At 47.2% G+C, this 21,983-nt stretch overlaps 1 protein-coding gene across 5 annotated transcripts in view; it reads left to right on the top strand.

Annotated features, from left to right (window-relative positions):
* trh (PAS domain-containing protein trachealess) overlaps nt 1–21,983 on the top strand; it is a 602,053-nt gene that overhangs the window by 337,548 nt on the left and 242,522 nt on the right. For 2 of the 5 annotated variants that reach the window (XM_065449876.2, XM_065449875.2), the window contains exon 1: nt 17,732–18,371. The exons of the other annotated variants lie outside the window; for them this stretch is intronic. The gene's annotated coding sequence lies outside the window, so the exon portion shown is untranslated. Of the gene's footprint in view, nt 1–17,731; nt 18,372–21,983 lie in introns of those variants that run through there. 5 annotated transcript variants of the gene reach the window in all.

Below are 21,983 nucleotides of genomic sequence, written 5' to 3'. Positions count from 1 at the left end.
CGCTTACGTATTTTCGCTGACGAGTACATTATTTACAGATCAATTAACAGTACTGGCGACCACCTGGCCCTTCAAAATGACCTTAGCCTAATTCATAATTGGTGTAACACCTGGTTAATGGCTTTAAATGTATCAAAATATCAGGTAATTTCTTTTAGTCGTAAGCGTGACAACTCACATTTTTTATACAACGTCAATAATAAAGAATTGTTACATACAGTATCGTATAAATATTTGGGTGTTCACCTAACCGAAAACCTCTCCTGGACAGACCACATTGCAGCCGTTTGCGCAAAAGCTTCAAGGACATTAGGTTACCTACGTCGTAATGTGGGTCATTTACCTTCCAACATCCGCAAATTGGCCTATCAGACATTTGTTCGTCCACAGCTCGAGTATGCATCATCCATTTGGTCCCCGCATCCTACATAGTTAATCGACATGCTTGAATCAGTCCAAAACCGAGCTGCCCGTTTCATTTCACGTAATTATAGCCATCACTCCAGCGTAACGCAAATGAAACTCGATCATTCCATACAGCCTTTAGTTCTTCGCCGTAATATCGCTCTGTTGTCCTTGTTTAACAAATATGTTTATAACGCCACACAATCCACACTGCATATCCACTGCATATATATGCACGGTACGACACATGCTTTTAACTTTTCCGCGCTCCCTACGGCCATTCGCTTGTGGAACAATCTGCCTGATCACACTGCTTCCGAGTCAGATCAAGAAAAATTTCGTCATCTCCTACACGACCTTTTTTTTATAATAGCACTTACAAATCACGTTATCTTGTCTCTTACACTTGGCGATGTGCTTCTAAGTTCCTGTGATTTTTTTTTTATTGATGCATTGTTATCTCGCTCCTATGAATTGCTATTTTAAGCTGCGTCACGTGTTCACTTGTATGCCCTGTATATATTATAGCTTTTTTGCGTTTGTTTCCCTAAATATCCCTTCAAGAATTGTACTCCCTGATATGTTCATTTTTCGTGTATTTTACTTTCGAGTATTAGTACCTTACGTTGAGTTTTACTCGCGTTATTTCCTTAAGTGTACCTTTGTGGCCTTTCATTACTTCAGTTGTTCCTTTTACATGTTTTTGGTAGTAATGTTGACGAGCCCTGCATTGAGGCGTATCTTTTGTATTACACTTTAAAAGGCTGTTTACGCTTTTTTCCCCCTTGATTTTGTAGCCCCCCTTACACAATGCCCCCATAGGGCCTGTAAGGTATCCTAAATAAATAAATAAATAAATAAATAAATAAATAAATAAATAAATAAATATGTGTGCCTTGGGTATTGTTTCGAATTTATCTTGCTATTGCGAATGCACGGGTGCAAGTATGTCTTGTTTATTGTACATGCGTATTTTATAATGTGTTTCAGATTCCCTCACATTTATGTATGTATAAAAACCACTCGCCTTCCTACCATTAAAAGCCAATTGAAAGCTTTCGCTTGTGTCTCTAGTCCCCCACACCTCGTTCCAAGTAGTGCGCAAATAATTCATTGATCATGAAAAGTAACCAACCAGCCCAAACCAGTACGCTTCTAAGCAGTTTTTAAGAGATACTGCATGCCTAACGCCTGGAGATACTATCATCGTGTACTCCAAACAGTGATATATGGCATGTTCCAAAGTTACTAAATAATTATAAACTTCAGGCTTTACACTACAACTCCCCAAGCATACTTAATCACTATGAACATGTAATAAATTTCATATTGAAAGACCTACGCTTCGGCTTTATAAACGCAGAGTCATTACTACGTGATGGTATTCTGGTTTATGTCATATTTTAACAAAGGTTCTATGCAACTGCGATGTTTTCTTTCTTTTTATCTGATGCATTTTTGGCTTGTTACTTTGTTTTTCTTTTTTACTAAATTGAAAACGACTTGTCGCATCAAAACAATGTTTCTTTGTTCAGTGTATAATTTGTAGACATAGTGCTAAGCTATGTATGTAGTGGTCAGAATGCAGTTGTTGTTTGTATTTTAAAAGTTATGTAGAATTATGTATCGTCTTGTCCATTTGTCATGTAATGGTGTCCCGGCCCAGCCAAGCTGTTAATAGCAGCTTTTAGTGCACCTGAAACTATTCCTTCATGTTCTTTTTTTCTTTCCCTCTTTCTGGAAAATCAAACGAATCGAATTAAGAACAATGCTCCCACCTCGCGGACAAAAGGTCTTCCCATGGTGTCGCTGGTTCGATGAGCTGCCTGCGCGCACATTTAACTACGTGACGTTGTTCCAACGCGAGCTAGTATTGACCGCGTCTCTCTGTCCCCATTCTCTCTTTCTCTCTTCTTTATTATTAATAGTCTCAAGATCTTTGGGACGTTACAGAGGCAGTGGGTGCAAAACATTTGTCAAAACAATCATCATATGAAGTAAAAGGGGAGGAGAGAGAGAAATTTATTTACAGAAAGGCAGATAGGTCGGCCTGAGCTATAACTTGCTCTGGCCTGTAAAAGGGGAAAAAATGTTGCTACAGAAGACCGGACTTTCACTCTGCAATCACCGACGACATATTGAAGTAGCTTCAATAATTTTTAGATTTTTTTAGCCTGTAAAAGGGAAAGACATGCAAAACATTATTGCATCTACTTCAAGATGTCGTCAGTGATTGCAGAGTTGAAAGTCCGGTCTTCTGTAGCAACAGTGTATCCATCCAGTATAGATGTCTAATATTCTATATCTCTGCATCAGCCCTCTCTATCATCTTTCTATATTTATTGGTCACCTCTCTTCGTGCAGATTAGCCAACCGGGTGCACTTCTGGTTACGCTTCCAGCTCGTTCCATTATTTTCTTGAAATTCCTTTTTATTCATGCACTTCGCCCTGTCAGATTTCCGTCAACAGTGCACTTTCGCTTTCTCCTAAGACGACGGTGTTTCCTTTAGCCCACTATTAAAGCTTCCTTTCTCTCTCTAGGCGATTTAGTTATATCCTCTCTTCAGTCTGAAAACTTGAGGCTCTCTATAGAAAATTTTCTTTCGCTCCTTTGCTTCATTTACAAGTGTATTAGCTATACCCCAAATCATGATTTTGGCGCGTGAAGCCGCAGAATTTAATATTTTCAATACTCCAGATTTTGCACTCATGTGTAGGTTCGTAATGACAGAATGAAACGATTATATAATTTTCAGTGATGTGCGTAAGCTGTCGTTTATGACTTGAAAATACCTGCAGAATGCACGATCAACTCATTATTGATTTATTCTGGTTCACATCTCATGACCACGAATTCCCTGTGACTATTTGAGGTGTGTACTCAGAACGGCAGAGAACTGATCGCATTGCCAATCATTCATGATCTAAAACGTTAGGCCTAGAAGACAGTTTTCTTCCAGGACTAACGTTGCTAGCCGCGAATACTATTTCAGTGCTACAGAAGGATGGCTCCGAATCACGAACTTATATGTACAGGCTAAGTTATGTGCAGATGAATGCGGGTGTGCATTTCTGTGCATGCAATGCCTGAAGAGCATAGTCCGAATTTTCTTTTCCCTCTCTCTCTCGCCTCTCTCTCTCTCTCTCTCTCTCTCTATATATATATATATATATATATATATATATATATATATATATATATACGTGTGTGTGTGTGTGTGTGTGTGTGTGTGTGTGTGTGTGTGTGTGTGTGTGTGTGTGTGTGTGTTGGCAAGCGCGATTTCTGATGGCCTGCACTAATAGCCTGTCGCGTTGTGCGAAGAGACATATGGCCGCGTCCGATTAAAGAGAGCATATGAGCGAGCCTAATTTATGATGTAGCGTGCACTCGCCTCTCTATTTACAGCTGTATTGCGCTGGTGGCAAATGGGAAATGAAGCGTCATCGCTGTTTAGGTGGGGCCCTTGAATGAGGTGACTCGTAAAACTCGCCGAATTTATCTACCTTCTACATGGCGTACACCCAGAGCAGAGCGAACCGCTGCGTATATTTAGCATTTCGGAAAGGTGCGTGGTCCTAATGTTTTTTTTTTCCTTGGGTGGCCTCTTTTAATCTCCCATTAAAGCTCTCTTAAGCTTTCATTAAAGTCCTTCTCTCTCTTAATTGGTAGCACTTCTATCGGAAGCTTGCTTTAAGTGGTCCTTTCTTTCTCAGGCGGGCTTTCATAATTCAAAAGAAAGAAATAAAGAAAGAAAGAAAGAAAGAAAGAAAGAAAGAAAGAAAGAAAGAAAGAAAGAAAGAAAGAAAGAAAGGAAGAAAGAAAGAAAGAAAGAAAGAAAGAAAGAAAGCTCAGCTACTCTCGCTGAATGTATTTGGCCATCTCGGGATGGTCAGCAGTGAAGTGCAGCTCTCAGAGTACTAGGAACGGTGAAAGCTATACTGCGACCAATTAAACAGCCGGCTCCGTGGCGTCTGTGCGGCGCAGCACGAGCTTCGCGGTTTCGTCTCCCCGTCGGCAGTGTACCTGCGTGGACCAATCCCGTCCCGCGCAGGCTCTGCTTGAGCAGTGCGATTCGGCTATGGAAGTCACAAGTCACACTTGCCGGTGGTGCACGGCGGCCGCGTTCTGACGCGCGCGCAATGTAAGGGCAGGCTATCGAAGATATACGGAGTTCTATTCGCATGATGGGAAAAAAGCTTGATTTCTATATCGCGCACAAAATACAGGTCACACTTTCATTTTCTGAATTTCGTGCCAAAGCCTCAATGACGGTATGTTATTGTGAGTTCACGAATTTCAAGTGAATTTCTTGTCTTTAGGCTCTTTTCTTTTTTTTTTTTGGTGCAGAGAAGGTTAAGGGAACTTGCAGGGTTGAGTCCTTGGTGTTTTTCCGCTTGCGAAGCCCACGGTGTAAGAGCGGCTGTTTCACAGCGAAGCGGGAACTTCCGCAATGGCTTTCGTGTGGAGGTGGGGTGCGTATCAAATGTCAATCATAACCATCGTCAAAGTATGTAACCGATTGCAAAGAATAAGGTAATTTCGGGCAGTGCATGCCAAAACAGACCTTTAGTACTTCGGAATGATCTAAGAACACCTTTGTACAGCTTTACTTTCTTTGATGTACGACTTACTTGATTTGGCATACATCAGTGTTGCCAATCGCCTTTTCAAAAAGACGCTATGCCGCAGCCGGAAACGCTTTACGCGACTTTACGTAGCTTTTGCCCTGACCCTACGTTTGACCCAGTATGCGCTGATTTCTCATTCAAATACTTCACAAGGGGAATTAAAACAACAGGAACATTAATAATAAGTGACAGGCTGTCGAAATAGATATCCACAAGTATTAAATAATCTTAAAAAGCAACGTTTTCCTATAATAAACGTGCCGTGAAACTTTGGCCACACCTACATTTATCAAACAGTGTCTTATAGCTATAGAACCAGCGCATTTGATAGCCTGCGTTGGGTTTTGCTTCCACCAGCAAATAAACTAGAATATTAGAAGCTCGAATATCTTCTGATGTATCGTTTTGAGAATTGCAGCAGCAGATACAAGCAACATTTGTTGAGTATACGGTAAGAAAGGACAAGATTCATTGATTATTAACAGCTTATATTGAAGATTGTGCCGTCTTGCGAGGCCGTGACGAAGACTATAAAACCGGGATTACCAGTTAACTAATACGAAGGCCTACCGGTTTTCAGCTCATGTTTATCTAACTTTTTTCTTCTGCTTTCTCATTCTTCAAGTTCTTTCAGAGGCAGCATTATATGTGCGGTAAAGATAATATATTGAGTTGGGCCAGCGCTGAGATATTTATGCACTTTTTCCGTGGTCACATTATGTCATTGCGTCCCTGATTGACGTAGTTGACCGCTTTGACGCTGACTTCCTCGTCGCTGCTAAATTAAAAAGATCGCGTTTTCCACGCTTGTTAACTTTTCTCGGGATTAGGCTTCAAGTGAGCATAACCTTAATACTTACTTACTTAGCTTCACCTTAGACGGCCGCTATCATCTTGAAAATTCCTAGGTCGATCAAAAACACGCACATGCATATGAGTTTTAAGCATGTTCTATTATTGTTTTCAGAGAGTGTGATTCGCCAGATTTTGCACATCTTATATTTCCCAAAGCATACTTCCGAGGTCATTAAAACGCCAGGCAATAAAAAAAATCGCATTTGCGCTTGAAAGACGAATCACCGATTGCTATAGCAAATTATTAGATAGCTATACGAAGTGAGGATAGTAGTTTTATCGGCCGTATGACCTTGTAGATATTCACTTACCAACTAAATTAACAATTATAGAATATGTAAGCGTGACTCAACGAGGACCTAGAAAGAAACAGACACACAGAGGCTGCGCTGTCTTTCTGTGGCTGCTTCTTTCCAGGTCCTTATTTAGTCGCGCTTACACATTCTATCATGGATTTGAACCAACTAGCCCGTCAGCGTGTTTTAACTAAACTAACCAGCACGGTGTCACGCGCGCACAGGTAAACATGAACACATTTCGCTCGATGAGCGTGGGAACTCGCTGTCAAAATTCTGGAGTGGGGAATCGCGGCAGCAACAAGCGAATTGCCTTCCATGCATCTGTCGCTTCAACGCTAACGAACCGTCGAAAGCACAGCGCATACGAAGCTACCGGCACTACGCGCACTCTACAAACATCGCAGATCGCTTTGAAGTTGAAGCCCGCGCGGGCGCGCACTTTGACCGCGTCGCACATCGCTTTCAATACACAGGAGCGCAGGCAACGCGTCCCTACTTTCGCCAAAGGCGTCTACTACGGCGCCCGCGATTCGCGTGGCCAGCGCCATAGTAGACGCCGCGGTTGTCTCCACTCTGTACGGAGGGGCGGGCGAGGAGGACATCGAAGCATCCTAGCAGCCGCCGGAGACGAACGCCCCTCCTCCCTCTCCTGACCCCCCTGCCTCGCGCGCGACAGGAGAGGGCACGCATCCGGGCTGCGTTCCTCGCTGGCGCACGCGAGATTGAACCGCGTTCGCCGACTCAACCTTACACGCTTTCACTCATACGGAACCTAACGGCGACGGCAGAAATGCGCCTGGAGTGTCCATATAATTGCTATCACAATAAAAAACATCAACATTTCATCGAAAAATTGTCGCACGCTCTTATATATGTGTACTAAGAAGCAAGAATGCCGAAATACCATACTGCAGGGTAATTACCCAGCAGTTGGCAAGATTGGCATACAGCTCGTAGAGCTTTTCTATAGAAACTATATTCACTGAGATAGAACTTAATAATGCTTTTTCGTGTGGAAGTAGCTACAGGCATCGCAACTGCCGTTAAGAATGCGCGGCGTAACTAAGCGACGCTGCCCAGATTTCCGAGCCGTGCGACGACAGGCAGATTTTTCGTCGGAACCGAGGGAGCAACACCACCCGCGGCGTCGAAAGTAGGTGACCGCAGGCCGTTCGACGCGGAGGGCACGATCGAGAATTCATGGACCCCGAGAGCATCGCGGACGAGCGCCTGTTTACGGCCGCGCTTTCCATTGCAAAGCGCGTTAATTTCGCTCTTTCAGCGGGGCGTGTGGCTTGGTGTGCGTCATGCACGCGCGTTACTTGTGCGCGTGCGGCCGCCGGGCCCTCGTCGGTGCGAGCTGCTCTTGCCCTGCTCGGGTTGAGAGGAGCGGTTTGTTGCCCCGCATGAATGAATGCGACGTAGCCTGTGTGCGTGGGTGCGCCCGCAAGAGGCGAGTACATGTAGTCGCGGCTGAGCGTGCACTCCAAGCTCGTTCACGCCGATTCACCGACCGGGTCCACGGGCGGCTGGATGCGCATGATAGGCGAGAAGGGGGTGGGGAGCGAGCGTCGACGACGGATGGTGGCTTAGGGGACAGACCAGCCAGACCCTCTCAGGCTCTTTGGTTTGTCGGTATGAGCCACTGTTCTTCACAGCCGGGAATAGGCTCATCAGAGAGGCATACCGCGTGAGGCACGAGTCATCACTCCGCTTCAGACGGGATGCTCGTGAATTCCATCCAACCATCCATCCAACACATACGCACACGTGCACACGGATGTACGCATGCTCAATCGATCGGTCACTCACACATTCACCGACTGGAGGTTCTAGGAAGTTATTCCGCTTGCTCCATAGGCGTACTTAACGGGGGGTGGCGGCCGCATGGGGGAACTTGCCCGCTACTGTCAATAGTGTGTAAGGGAGAGAGGCAAAATATGCTGTCTGCCTCTCCCCCCCCCCTCCTTCACACAAAACACTTTTGAAAGTGGGCGGTGTCGGCTGTGCACTGGCAAGGTCCAACACAACAGCTGAGGTCAAGTTTCCATTGAGAATAGCGGCCATGTAGGTCATGCTTGTTTATTATTTATCTCCTGCCGGGGCAGTGGGGGTTATGTTTCGAGACTCGTCGTGATGCGTCCTAAACGAGCTAAAATGCCCTGCGACCCGTAATGTCACCACGACCTCACCGGCACTGCGATATTGGCGCTAAATTCAAGAAGGTTGTTTCCTTCTTTCAGTCTAATTATAAACTTTTCTCTTAAAAAAAGACAAACATAATATCACGAAAGAAAAAAAAAAATTATGGGGTTTTACGTGCCAAAACCACTTTGTGATTATGAGGCACGCCGTAGTGGAGGACTCCGGAAATTTCGACCACCTGGGGTTCTTTAACGTGCACCTAAATCTAAGAACACGGGTGTTTTCGCATTTCGCCCCCATCGAAATGCGGCCGCCGTGGCCGGGATTCGATCCCGCGACCTTGTGCTCAGCAGCCTAACACCATAGCCACTGAACAACCACGGCGGGTGATATCACGAAAGAAAAGGAAGAGCGAGTAAACCGAGATTTGCCAAAAACCCGTTCTAAACTTAAGTGATTTAGCGTTTCGCTTTCAGAGTTCGTATAACTTATTTCGTTCGTGTTCATCGTGCTCGAGGTTCAAGATTGACTACACATTGTAAAGAGCTTGTGCAGACATGTATGTGGCGCACATTAATGTGCACTCGCGCGTGAGCGCCGATTTAGGCGTTGGTGTACGAAGAGCAAGGAAAACGGAGGGAACGAATGCAGTATATATCCCGCGGGTGCATACACATACGCGAGCAAAGGGCACACATATATATACGCATGAAAGCGCCGCTGCGGACGGCATCCTCTTGCACGTCTACTACGCGTCTGTTCGCGTGGCGACCGCTCGGCGTACAAGACGAAGGATCCACAGAGCAGACTGAGACCGCATTTGCATGTCTTTTGTATATACACGAGCTCTGTGTCCGCTGCTTATACGGAAAGGCTCCTCTTCTTTTTTTTCGCCCTTATCCCGTTCGCAATCCTCCGCGAGTCTCTCGCTTCTCAGAAAGGAGCATTCGCGTACTCCATATTCGCACAGACGCACACATCAGGCGCGTGTAAGAAGCGCACCCACGGAGGACGGTCTGGGGTGAGGCAGCCAGGCCCCGTACATCTCTTCCCCCCAGCGTGCTTTATGAAGCCTGTTCCTTCGTCGCATAGCCGTGTCCTCTTCTTGTACGGGATTCATTTTTGCCCCGAATGCTCTCGTGCTCATAGTGCCGTGCGTTCATCGAGAACACGGCGTTACAGTTGATTCCGTGCGCGAGTAATCCATCTGTGCGTCGTGTGTGCGTGCGTGTGCGTGCGTGCGTGCTTGGTATATGGAAATCAGGCGCTCTCTCTCGCTCGCGTTCGAGCTGCGGCGCGGCCCATTAGGGTGGAAAGCGCCGCTCACCCTCGGCGCAGTGATACCCTCTCGACGACGGGCGCGCGAGCGAGTGTGCCCTGTTGTGCAGCGGACGGTGTATTATAATGACCGCGCTTGCTCATAGAGGTAGCGTCCGCTGCTGTTCGCGCTTGCGATGTGCCTCGAGAGCCGCCGTGATTTCATTTAGACGCAGTGCGGGTGCGCGCGAGCATAGGCTTGGCTGTGGATTAGGCTCGAGAAGCGGCTTGCGGCTGAGATTCAAAAGGGAGGCGAAGGAGGGGGGAGGATGCAGGGGAGGAGGCGCACAACAACGCTGTTCTTTCGCCGACAGCGTGGGCGGCCGACGGTGGATCCGGATATGCAAATTGGGGAGCGGCGTCGCCGGCGCCCACAGCTAATTGGGCCGGCACGCCCGAAGAGAAAACATAAGAAAAAATAATAAAGAAAGATCTGCACCAGGCATTATAGCGCGCGCGCCCCGTATACGCTCTCTTCGTTTATATAGTGCACTGCCTCGAAGCGCTAGCTCGCACGAGCTCTGCTGTACGGCGCAGGCGTGCGATTGCTTCTGACTGCTATAGACCCGGGACGACAAATGCCGCTCGGGTGCGTGTTTGTTGGCCCTGCGCGCACTTTTGTATGTTGACTAGCCGGTAGAGCGCGCCCGCGTTAGCGATGCCCTCGAGAACGTGCCGAACGCCGCACCTCCTTTTTTTTAGGTATACGGGTAGACGCATAAAGGCTTATAAGATAAGTGAAGCAGACCATCACTGCAAATGAAGCAGACGGTGTATGGCTTTCGAGATCATACACGATATGTGCGTGCGCTGTAATGAAACAGACGACGCGGATATGACAGCTTCGTGTAACAATCAGGATATATTAGAGAAGTATACGATGTGTGGCTCAGTTCGAGATCGTGCGTGCGATGTGTGCGTGCGTTAATTGAAACAGACGATGCGGTTTTTTTTTCTGTTTTCCTTTTGTCTAGCGCTTGGGTTGGCAATGAGCTGCGCGGGCACTCTGCAGGCGCAATGTGTTCAGAGGGATTGCGCCGAGCGCGCGAGTTACGTCCCGGGAAAAGAGCGGCGCACCTCCAGCACGCGACTGCTCCTCTTGCTCACGCTGGAGGCACGCGTATACCACGGCACAGTGCCCCGACACTCTCAAATGCGTAAGCATTTCTGTGCCTGCCCAATGAGGAGGCTCGTCCGTCCGTCCGTCAGATAAGACGACCACTCTCAAGATAGGGCACTCAGCAGCGAGCGAACTCACCTACGTGCTGCCTCTCGCTTCAACGCTATAACTAAGCGGCGAGAACACAGCGCGCGCGAAGCCATCAGCACTCTGCGCACTCGGTCCCCATCGCAGATCGCTTCCAATATAGGGCGTGCGAGGCCGCCCCATACGCAGCCGCCGATGGAATACGGATGATCATTGTTTATAATGGTTCGACGCGGATGGACAATTATGGCAATGAGCGATAACAGCTGATAATGGTCGGAACGTCATCAGCGCGCCTGGCGCCGCCACCTGCAGCAGTTTGCTCGCGTCATCCATTCACCTTGTCCCCAACAGTTCGTGTCTCCGCAGCGCTGTCGTTTATATTGGTCGAATCAAGTTTTATAACATTGATAATGACACCGGGCTGCGGGGAGATGAACGAGCAAGTGGCACAATGTTTACACATATACTTCGACAACTCTCATGAGGATTTTCTGCAAGAAGTTTTTTTTTCACCGTTCTTTTTGCTCTGAGAGTGCGAACTGAATTCGCACTCTCAGAGTGCGAATTCTGAGAATTCAGAGTGCGAATTCTCGTTACGTGCCGCAATTTGTTAGATATATTGGCCATACGCAACATTTCTTTTTACCTTCTGGAGACGCGCAAATATTCAAAATATAGAGCACGAACTTATTCGATTCTAGGACATTATATTCGACAGTTTCGGATACTCATTTCTAACTGAAAATACGAGCTGACTGCTATTAATGTCTACAGGTCCACAGAGAGGAAGGAGTTTGAGAGGCTGCTTTAACTATATCCCTTCTAAAGGCTATACTCTACACTTTGGATAAGCATTCCTGCAAACGCTGCTCGCACAAGCTTCAGGAAGCATTGTTGCAACCCAGGGACACAAGTCCGCGAGCCAAGGTGTGTAGTAGTAAATTATTTTTGCAGCGTATCTTGCAGTAATTTATTCATATATGTTTTTTCTCACATTGGCCTAGCTGCGAATATTTGTGTGAAATATTATCTGTCAGAAATTTTTTTATGTTTTCTTGAAAATGGTCATCATGATTGCTCGGCTAAAGTTATACGTTCAGTGAAATTTACCCTTTGGTTGCCTCTAGACATTTAAATCTTATTCCCTAGGTGGTTATTGCCAGGAGGCCTCAGTATTGCGTCATCAATCGTAACACCATCATTGCCAAAGAAGCATTAGAAGTAAACATGAGAAATCAAAAGTACCATTGAGCTACACGGTGATCATTTTTAAGTTTTATGGAATTTTTAAAAAATCGCCTGTTGCAAATTAAATAATTCTAGTCCTTGGGCTGCACCATACCGAAAGGCGGATATTACTTTCGCGATAAATCCAAACACATGTACAACTAATTAACAAAAATGTACTAATTATCATTTCAATTAATTACTTTATGGCACATATTGAAATTTACGAGTTGTAACCGGTGAGTTTGGGAGGCTTACTCGCTTAGAATGAATTTCCAGAATGACGCCAGTTTGTAGGTATATGCGGGATCAAACTTGCCGTAAAAATGCTCGGTTATTCCACTTAATTTTTAACAAAACGCTCATTTATGCATTAAAGCACTAAAAACTGGAGCGCCCTTGTATTTGGTTGCACACTTTGGGAAGTAATATCAGGAAACTGGTGTCACCCTTGAAATTTCAAGTGGATATGTCTTGCAAGCTCAGCGGCTACAATTCGCAAATTGCAATATGAGCTGTAAAGGAAGTTGAGATGAACATGAGCTGCGCAGTATTGCGACTAAATTTGTTCCATAGAAACTGAATTGCGAATTATACTGCTACTTCCGCCATGTCCTTGACCACAATGTGGCACGATTACAAAAATCTAAAATTCTTTGTTAGCAAACACTTCAAGAGGTGTCGGAAGTTAGGAATGGATGAGTTGAACATGATACATCGAAGGATCACAGTTTATAATGCACTTGGAACACGTTCAATTCGTTATATATGCAAGCCAGATTTTCACATACGAGGACCGGTTTGCGTTAGGCGCTCTCGAACGATGAAGGACTTCGAGCCGATTGTTCGGTGCCCTAGTCGGTTAACTGATTTGGTGGAATGACGTATTGTTGGCATGGCGCCGGCATGCCACAGTCTTAGGAAACCGGCACAGAAAACAAGGACCACTAGTGGGGATTCGGTGCATGTTGCGTGACGCGAGCGGACGGCCCCAGCGATATCGATTGTGCCCCACGGAAGAAGCGGAAGATCAGTTTAGCGCCAATTACAGGAACAAAAATGTTAGCTTCAAATTTTAAAATAGTACAACCTGAAAATTGATAATAACGATTAATATTCATTTATTATTAGTTCTAAATTACAGACCGCCCGATTCATGGCCGATCCACTGTAGTGTGTTGAGTCATATCTGCAGGCACCAAACCAAACCAGGAACCTGCCATACAGTGTATACAAAGTGTCTTTTTTTTTTTAGCTGCACCAAATATTTAAAATTAGACAAATATAAATGATGGTAACGTTATGTTTACCACTCGGGTATACGCATAGGCAGCCTCTAGATACAGAGGAATTTCCGCAATTATACGTGCGTAATTAGCGAAGAGATGGTATTCAACTGTCTAATGATCAACAATAGGTGGCTACAGCGAATGAGTACTTTGGGGCCCGTCCTCAGCGCTGCCTACCCTAACAATCAAATTTTGAATAGCGCTATTCATGTGGCATCTACGCGAACAATTAGTTCCACTTGGCAGGCTCCTTGAAACTGAAATTGGCTGTAAAAAGAGCGCCTGTGTCGTCGATGTCGCTCATGGTCGGTCATGAATGCCTTTCTTTTTAGAGCGCAGCTCTTAGGCGCTCTCGTTCCTGCGGCGAGCGTCGGTGTTGTCCCCCGTAACCGAGCGAACGAGCACAAGGAAAGATGATAGCGAACGCGGAGCGCAGAGCAGAAGTGGGGGGGGGGGGGGGGGGCGTGAAAGACGGCGATAGCGGAGCGCGCGAGGAGGAAAGCGGATGAGGAGGGCGTGGCGAAAGCGTGATAAGAAAAGCACAGCGCCACGAAAGACTGGCTTTGCGGCGGCGATGGCTACGAGATGATGTCAGAGTAGCGCGCGTCGCTTGTATAGAAACAAAGCGCTGCATGAGCAGAGGTCTGTGTGCGGCTGCTGCTGTGAATAGCACTCACGCGTCGCCCACACGCTGCCTCTCGCGGCTTCCCGATCAGCGAGGCAGTCGCGCCAACATGTCGCACGAGACAGATTGTCCATGCCAGCCAAAATATCGCAAAATGAAAACACGTATAGAGCTGCGCTGAAATTTCGCATTAGGGACTATCGTAATCGTCGGTAAATGTTTTTTTACGCCGCTTGTTATGCGGTGTCGCGTGACATACGACCGAGTGATGGCGCCACAAGGCGTGCGAACGCGAATTCTAGTATCGTGAGCCAAGCAAGGCCTCTGAGACGCTCGAATCTCCGGTGTCGACCGTTTCAGGCGGGCCAGCGCTGGTAGTTGAGTTTCCGCAGACCGATGAAGTGGTTGCATGAGCTGGAAAGTGGGAGAGTGAGAGAGAGAGAGAGAGAGTGAGGTAAAAGATGACTAGGAAAGAGAGAAAGCCCGGTTTGTCACCCTGCATATACGGAGGGAAGAAATCTAAGACGTAAGAAAGGGAAATAGACAAGTTCAAGGAAACATGAATCGGCGCGCCAAAACCTGAGGCGGTACTCATCACATTGACCAGCTTACCTCAAAGACCCGTAGACCACAGGAAGCATAATAGCACTAGCTGCCTTTAGACCCGACCTCTGTTGTGGCCACTGTACATATTATAGTATTAGGATTTGATAACGCTTGTCTGTCCACTTCTTGCAGCGGTGAAACTCTGCAAACGGCTTTACGGTCTTTGCATGGTGACGTAGTCTGGCCTTTTTAGTTCTCTCAGAAAACGTGCTATCGCTTTCGACGACGCGCCTGCATTCCTGATTTGCAAGTGTGGTTCTCTGCATTGCGAATTTGCCCACTTTTAATGGCGTCACCGGTCCTGGTTCAAATGAAGATGAATGAATCTGTACATACTTGCGCTGGTCTCTTGCGCATGGTTTCATCACGAGAACCGCTACTACATTTTTGATGTCATAGGACAAGCAGACTGTGCACATTCACGTTCATTTCAGGAATGACTACTCAATCATTAGGTAGACAAACTGCCTTGCGGGAAAGCTAGCTACTTTTCCTCATTCGGTAGTGTGCTTCACTGCATTGCACATTTGCTTTGCAAATGGCATGCAGCGACTGTAATGGTGCGAAAGGAGGCGAGAGGCTAGTAGCCCGTGCTCGGGCTTGTCTGTGGCACACGGTTTCATCAGGACAGTCAGGTCTACATTTTCTGCGTCATAAGAGAAGCAAATAAAACTGTGTCTGTATAGGCACTGGTTGCGAAAAATAAAAGTGACTGCGACACCATTAGTTTGGCGAGCTGCTTCACGGGAAAGCTAGTTAATTATAAAGAGTATGCGTTATGAAAGGGGCCCCGTCTGACTTACTGTCGAAGTGGGCGTAGGTGTGCCGAAACAGTGTATGAACCAGCATCTACTGCAATATATGCCACCTCTGTTCAAAGTTTAACAATCAGTGAACCGGTGCACGTTTAGACAGGAGTGGCACTTTAACTGCATTCTCAAATGGCACAACATACTATACACGTGCCTGTTTATTTAAGCCAATGCCACTATATCGTGTTATATGCTAATTTGGCACCAAGAAATAAAATTTCGCGTGCACTCAGAAGCTTCAAAGAAGCCAAGCAAGTAAGCTGCACTGAATTCACCTTGGTGTCGATCCGCTAAGAGTTATACACACCTCATAAATAGCAGTGACACTAGCCCAGATTGTGAACACTCTCAGGTGCCAGAAACAGCTGCTCACATATTCTGCATTTGTCCCGCACACGTGCAATTACCGCAGAAACTGGTATCTTGCATGGCACACGTCGATAAGGGGCCGCTATCAGACGAGTTTCTTTTGGGTCCTTGGCCTGATGTAAACAGTGGCGCCTTGATCACAGGTGAAGCTATGGCCTTTCTACAAGCGACTGGATTGCACGCACGGCTTTAAAGTTGCCACAACGTTGTCGACTTGTATATACGAACCTCCTTCTCCTATCATCATCATCATCATCAATAATTTTCCCCTATGTCCCAATGTAGAGTATCAGGCAAGAATAAGCTATAGCTGAGGCCGACCTCTCAGCCTTCCTGTAAGTAATTTTGTTTCTCTCTGATTTGGACGGCGTTTCTAGGCAAGCCCGTTCCTAAGGCGAGCGTCGGCGTCTCTCGGAGTCCTCGGTGTAACCGAGCGAGCGTGCACACCGAAGGATCAGAGCGAATTAGCACGGAGCGCAGCGGGAGTGAAACACGGCGATAGCGAAGAGAGCGTGAGGAGGAAAGCGGAGGAGGAGGGGGGTATGGCGAAAGCATGAGAAGAAAAGCGTAATGCCGCGCAAGACCGGCTCTGCGGCAACGATGGCTCCGAGATGGCGCCAGAATAGCGCGCGTCGTCCGTTCACCGATGACGCCACCGATACCATGTACAGGGTTTTTGATTTAGCTGCACCAAATTAAATGAAAATTGCCTGTGGCAGATAGCACAATTCTGATCCTTGATCTAAATTACTCGATCAGGCGGCCATTACGTCTACGAGAAATCAAAATACATAGTTAAATAATTATCTTAATCACGTTAATTGCGTTTTGAATTATTACCATTACGGCCATTATTTCAGTAGACGAATTACAGCCGGTGAGTTCGCGAAGCATATGCGCTTGGAACAAATTCTCAGGACTGCCCCAGTTTCGAGATATTAATTTTCAAGGTGTCCGACGAACTGAAAATGCTGTTTTATTCATTGAAGCACAAAGGTAACTGGAACGCCAACGCATTTCGTTTGACATTTTGAAAATTATTAAATACTTCGAAACTGGTGCAGTCAAGAGAATTCGTTCTAACACGCCTTGCGAACTCACCGGATATAATTCGTAGATTGAAATATTGGCCGTAATGATAATAATTAAGTTAATTAAGGTAATCTTGGTAATTTAGTATTAAGTATCTTGATTTCTCGTAGAAGTAAGGGCCGCCTGATCGAGTACTTTAGATCCAGGATTAAAATTGTGCTATCTGCCACAGGCAATTAAAAACAAAAAATGGTGCAGTCGAAAAAGGCACCCCCGTATGTGTAAACAAAGCACTGCATGAACGGATGTCTCTGCGACAGCTGCTGTGAATCGCGCCCACGCGTCGGCCGCGAGTCACCCACGGGCTGCCTCTCGCGATCTCTCGATTAGCGAGGCAGTCGCACCGTACTTTGCTCTGTTTGCAACGTGCCGCTCGAGACAGTTTGTCCGCGCCAGTCAATGTATCGCGAAATGAAAACGCCTGTAGAGCTGAGCTCAAATATCGCATTAAGTAGTACCGTAATCGTTGGTGAATTCTCCCGCTCACTTTACATCTAGGATTTGAGCATAGAGGATCTATGAAATGTGTCGGGCAAGTGAAAGCACCCAGAAACCCACCATAGAACTCGTTTTATGGGAAGTAAAGACATTCATTCATTCATTCATTCATTCATTCATTCATTCATTCATTCATTCATTCATTCATTCATTCAATTGCCGTTATCATGGCGAGTACGTGAGTATTGTACTGCACAGAATGAAGGCAGGTAAGCGCTCCGGCGCGATTATCTGCCGCAAGCAATGATAACTTTTCGCACTACGATGAACGGAACTACCTCTTCACAATGACCCTTACTACTAACCGCTACGCCAAAGGGTATGGAAGGCACTCTCATTCCGGCAGCGCTGGAGTCCTAAAAAAAAAAAAAGGTGGTGCGTGGATAAAACATTAGTCAGCGCCACGAAAACTATAATGGTGAAGTTCCAACTTTTGTCGATGCGAGCCGGGAGCAGACGTACAGCGGTTATGGTCTCCCTACATCTCGTCTCGCGCGAGATCTTGCCGACAGGCGTGCAGCCTGCAAACAACCTACACAGCCGAACAGCCAGGACACCATTGGCGCTCCGTCGACTCCGTTGTCGTCGCTCCGTGGCACGGTGCTTCATCTCGAGGCAGCGCGTGCGCAATTTCCCCATCGCCAGCGTTCTCTCCCTTGGCGTGCGTTGGTTGCGCTCGTGTGAATCGTCGTTGCGTCGTCTGCCCGGCGGTGGTCGACGAAGGCGAGCAACCTGCACGCCCCTCCCATGCGGAGCACCGAAAGGAGGAAGTGGAGGAGGTCGCTTCTGTCGCGCCTTCATCTTTCCACGCCCACCACGGCGGGCGGCCTCCCTGAGGTGGAGCCACCGGCGCAGGCGCACGAGCAGCCGCTCTCTCCTCGCACTCCGGCGCGCCAGGCCACTACGTCACCGCTCCCATGAGCAGCGGCGCGCAACAACTATGGCGGATTCCATCGGCGGCCCCGTCGCCGCTCGCCGAGCACTCTGACGAGGTAAACCACCCCACCTCCCTGTCTCTCGCTTCCTCTGCACTGCTTCTTTTGTGCTTGCGCTTCCGCGGAGGTTATGCAACAACCGCCGCGCGACCCGGGGCCCGAGCCCCACCTCGCATTTTTTCGCGCGCTCCTCTCGCGCATGCGCGAGCGCTGCTCCTGCTGCTGCGGTGGCAACACGTGTCCGCCGCTTTCCCGTCGTCGACGGCCGTGTTTTTCTTCGGCGTGCGCGTCGAAGGGGCTCGCGGAAAACACGTTAGTCTGCGGCGGCCAAAGAAAACTTCCAACACCGCCTCTGGCTGGCTGCCTTGCGTGCGCTTGAGTCAGTGCTGGCTGTTGTGCTGATACTCTAGCATCCGTGCAGAGCGACTCTCGCCGTAAACTTGCATGGATGTCCGATCTCGACGGCTTTGGTGGCTTGTTCGGCCGTCGCATGTCCCACGGCCTCCTCAGGACGTTCGAAGAGCGTTGACGGCTGTCTTCTTTTCCATCGACGGAAGGTGTCCGTGAAGTAGCTTAGTTTCCCGATGCGTTCCTCGACGTGGTCCAACTCCGAAAGATGGGCCAGTGAGCCAGTTTTTGACGTTCGACCAAGTTGCGGAGAGAGGTTCGATCGTTGGAGGGGGAAAGGAGGTTCGTCTGCACGACCCTCTAGGCGCGTGCTTGGGATGATCACGTTTCGTTGCTTCTCGTCGTCCCATTGATTGCCGAGCGCGCAGAAGCTCACCTCGGTGGCTCACGTGCGCATCATCCGCGGGCGCTCCTTCCTTTTCTGCTTTGTAATTATTTGATCGCCCCCCTCGATAAGCGCGCCGCCACGGCGTGCCTGGCGAGTTTTGCGAACGCCTCGTGCCTGTGCGGCCTTCCCGCCCCGCGGAGCTTCTGTGTGACGCTTTCGAGAACAGCCTGATAGCCCTTCTTGTTCAGATGCACGGCGAGTGAGCGATTGTGTGCGTGTGTGTTTGTGTGTTTGTGTGTCTGTGACGTACCGAATCATACCCCCTGAAATTCCTTGGTGTCTGAATGGTAATGGGCAGTAACACCTTACCTATTGTCAGCCGAGCCGAGTAATAGCTGTAACTATGCAGGCTTTGCAACGTATTGGGCCAGATCACGCAAAGCTTTTCGTTAAGAGCTTCTTTTTTGTGATTAGCTGGTAACCACCTTTATTACAATGTTGTGTATGACGATTTTTCAGTATGGCGTTGTAGCGCATGTGATATCATTTGTGAATGTGCATCGGCCAAGTTCTTTGTTTGCTCAAAACATCTATGCGACTACTAATATTACATCCATCGGCTGTCCAAGATCTCGAAAGTTGCAAGTATGCGATATTGGATTGAATCCAATACAGCTTTTGTTTTTTTGTATTATGCTATATGTAAGCACGCATCAAAATGCCATCAGCGATAATGCGATAGCGAGCCGGCTGACGACCCGCTTGACAAATAAACCTGGCGTGGGTCGTAATCTAATTTGTTTCTTGCGATAATACTTGCGTATACTAACAGTGGAAATGGTGGGTCAACAAGAGACTCAAACTATACTTGAAGCTTCTTAAGTATTCGCGCCGTTTATTGCTTTCGTTTATATACGGCGAGATATTTCTCTCTTCGGCGCTCAATAAGCGTACTTGGCTACGCCTCGATCAGGACATCCTATTAGAACAAGTTAGTCACCGCTAGCTTGGACCTGTTTGTTAGTTTCCATTGTATAGGGGCACGCTTTGATATCTTCTCCCGGCCCGGAGGAATTCGCACACACAAAGGCAGCTTAGTAGCCAGAGGAATGACAGTCGCAGAACCGAACGATACTAATCGTTTCATGCTGATGAGTAACATTCACTTTAGAACATGCAGTTATGAATGACTCATTGGATTGATTCAAACAATGCTGAGGCTACGAGAGACACAATTGTTAAGGGCTTCAGATTGATTTTGACCATGACGTGAACGGGAATCTAAGAAAATGAGCAGTATTGCATTTGACCGCCATCGGATTGCGGCCTCGAATCGAACCAGCGACCCCCTGCTCAGAAGCATAATGTCTTTTCCGCCGAGCTACTCCTGCGGTTGAACATGCATTGGAAGGATATTTGTAAGAAGAGACATCGCTGTGTAAGCTAGATGCGAGCACACAAACTCTGATGTCGTGACCCGGCTGCATATGAAATGACATGACCCGGCTATCGTAATTTCTTCTCTCATTCCTTACTGACTTCGTCCACTTAATAATTGTTTTAATAACATATTACGGGCTCTGCACTGTCGGGCTCGGCAAAATACAATTTCAGTGGAAGGCGTATTAAAATTGCACGCGTACTTGTATGGCTGTGATTTTGGCGACTTCTTGTGATGCCGTGATCCACCAAGACACGCTAGAAAAGTTCTTCAAAATTTTTTTGAAAAGACATATCACCGTCCCTTCTAGTCCTTGAAGATGGCCGAACAGCGAAGCTCTGTTAGTTACACCGAGTGCTAAACCATGCAAGTCAAGCTTCGCAAGCCGTCTATATTGCAAATCTTTTGTTTCACCATTCTTTCACCTCACTTTCACTTTCGCGGTATAGGCATCTTCTTCCTCAGGAGTACGCACTTCTCGTGGCCATCCCATAGTTCTAAATAACATGTAATGTGCAGATCGAGCCACTAATCCATAGCTCCGTATATTTAGCAAGGCCAACCACTGGAGATGCCGACGCTGCAATCGTTTGACGATTAGTTGGATTGGTTTGATGATTGACGTGGCGGCCGGTACTTCTTGCACCCCTGTTATAGTGTTTCAATCGCTGGGCGCTGTTCGTTCGCCGCAAACCGCCAGCGTACCATTTGTTTCTTTCGCGGCGGGGTGGAACCAATCGTCGATAAATTCGTTGCCGATGTGGCTCAATCGCCGAAGTAGCATCGTGCGACAACAGTATATAAGATTCGCGTATAACATAGGATTCTCACAGGGGCTTTTACCCCTGTTGAGCTCTTCCTTTCCGCTCCCGCTAGGTCACGTGGCCCCTTTTTAGCCAAGTCCAACAACGACGGCACAGGGTCCACATAAACGGCTTCGCTGTAAAAGGCGTAACGCGCCTTCGTGGCGATCATATCACTGCCAAAACGTCCAAGGTTGCAACCAAATGGATCGCATGCAGTCGGTATATATAGTAAAATTTGTGTGTATACGTTTTCAGCGTTTCCGCTCGCATCGTATACGCCCTCGGATGTTCCGATGTGTGATTACGTATATATACGAGCGTCTCCTTTATGCCAGAAGATTCCATTAATACGTATATGCAGTTATATAACGAATTCACGAACCTTTGTAAAAGGAGGAGTCATAGTTATAGCGGACGCTATTGGCTTAAGTACCCAAGACGATTTGGGTTGTACGTATGCGCTCTGCTGTGGTGCTCATCTTATTTCTCGGGTATATAGCAGAGTTCCAATTAGCATATATGGCAAGCCGCATTGCTTCTATTTCTAATGAGCACCGTTTACTGCATATGGGCGAACGATTAACGTGCGCGTCATCGTTACGGTGGGCTCATAAACGGAGACACAGCAAACTGGCAAAGTCTTTAGCTTTCCTATAGGGCAGCACCTAATCATACACCCTCGACAG

This window comes from Dermacentor albipictus, chromosome 7, assembly GCF_038994185.2.
Source record: "Dermacentor albipictus isolate Rhodes 1998 colony chromosome 7, USDA_Dalb.pri_finalv2, whole genome shotgun sequence".
Taxonomy (NCBI): domain Eukaryota; kingdom Metazoa; phylum Arthropoda; class Arachnida; order Ixodida; family Ixodidae; genus Dermacentor; species Dermacentor albipictus.
The sequence above is the reverse complement of the archived record's forward strand: the minus strand, read 5'-3'. Positions and strand labels throughout refer to the sequence as shown.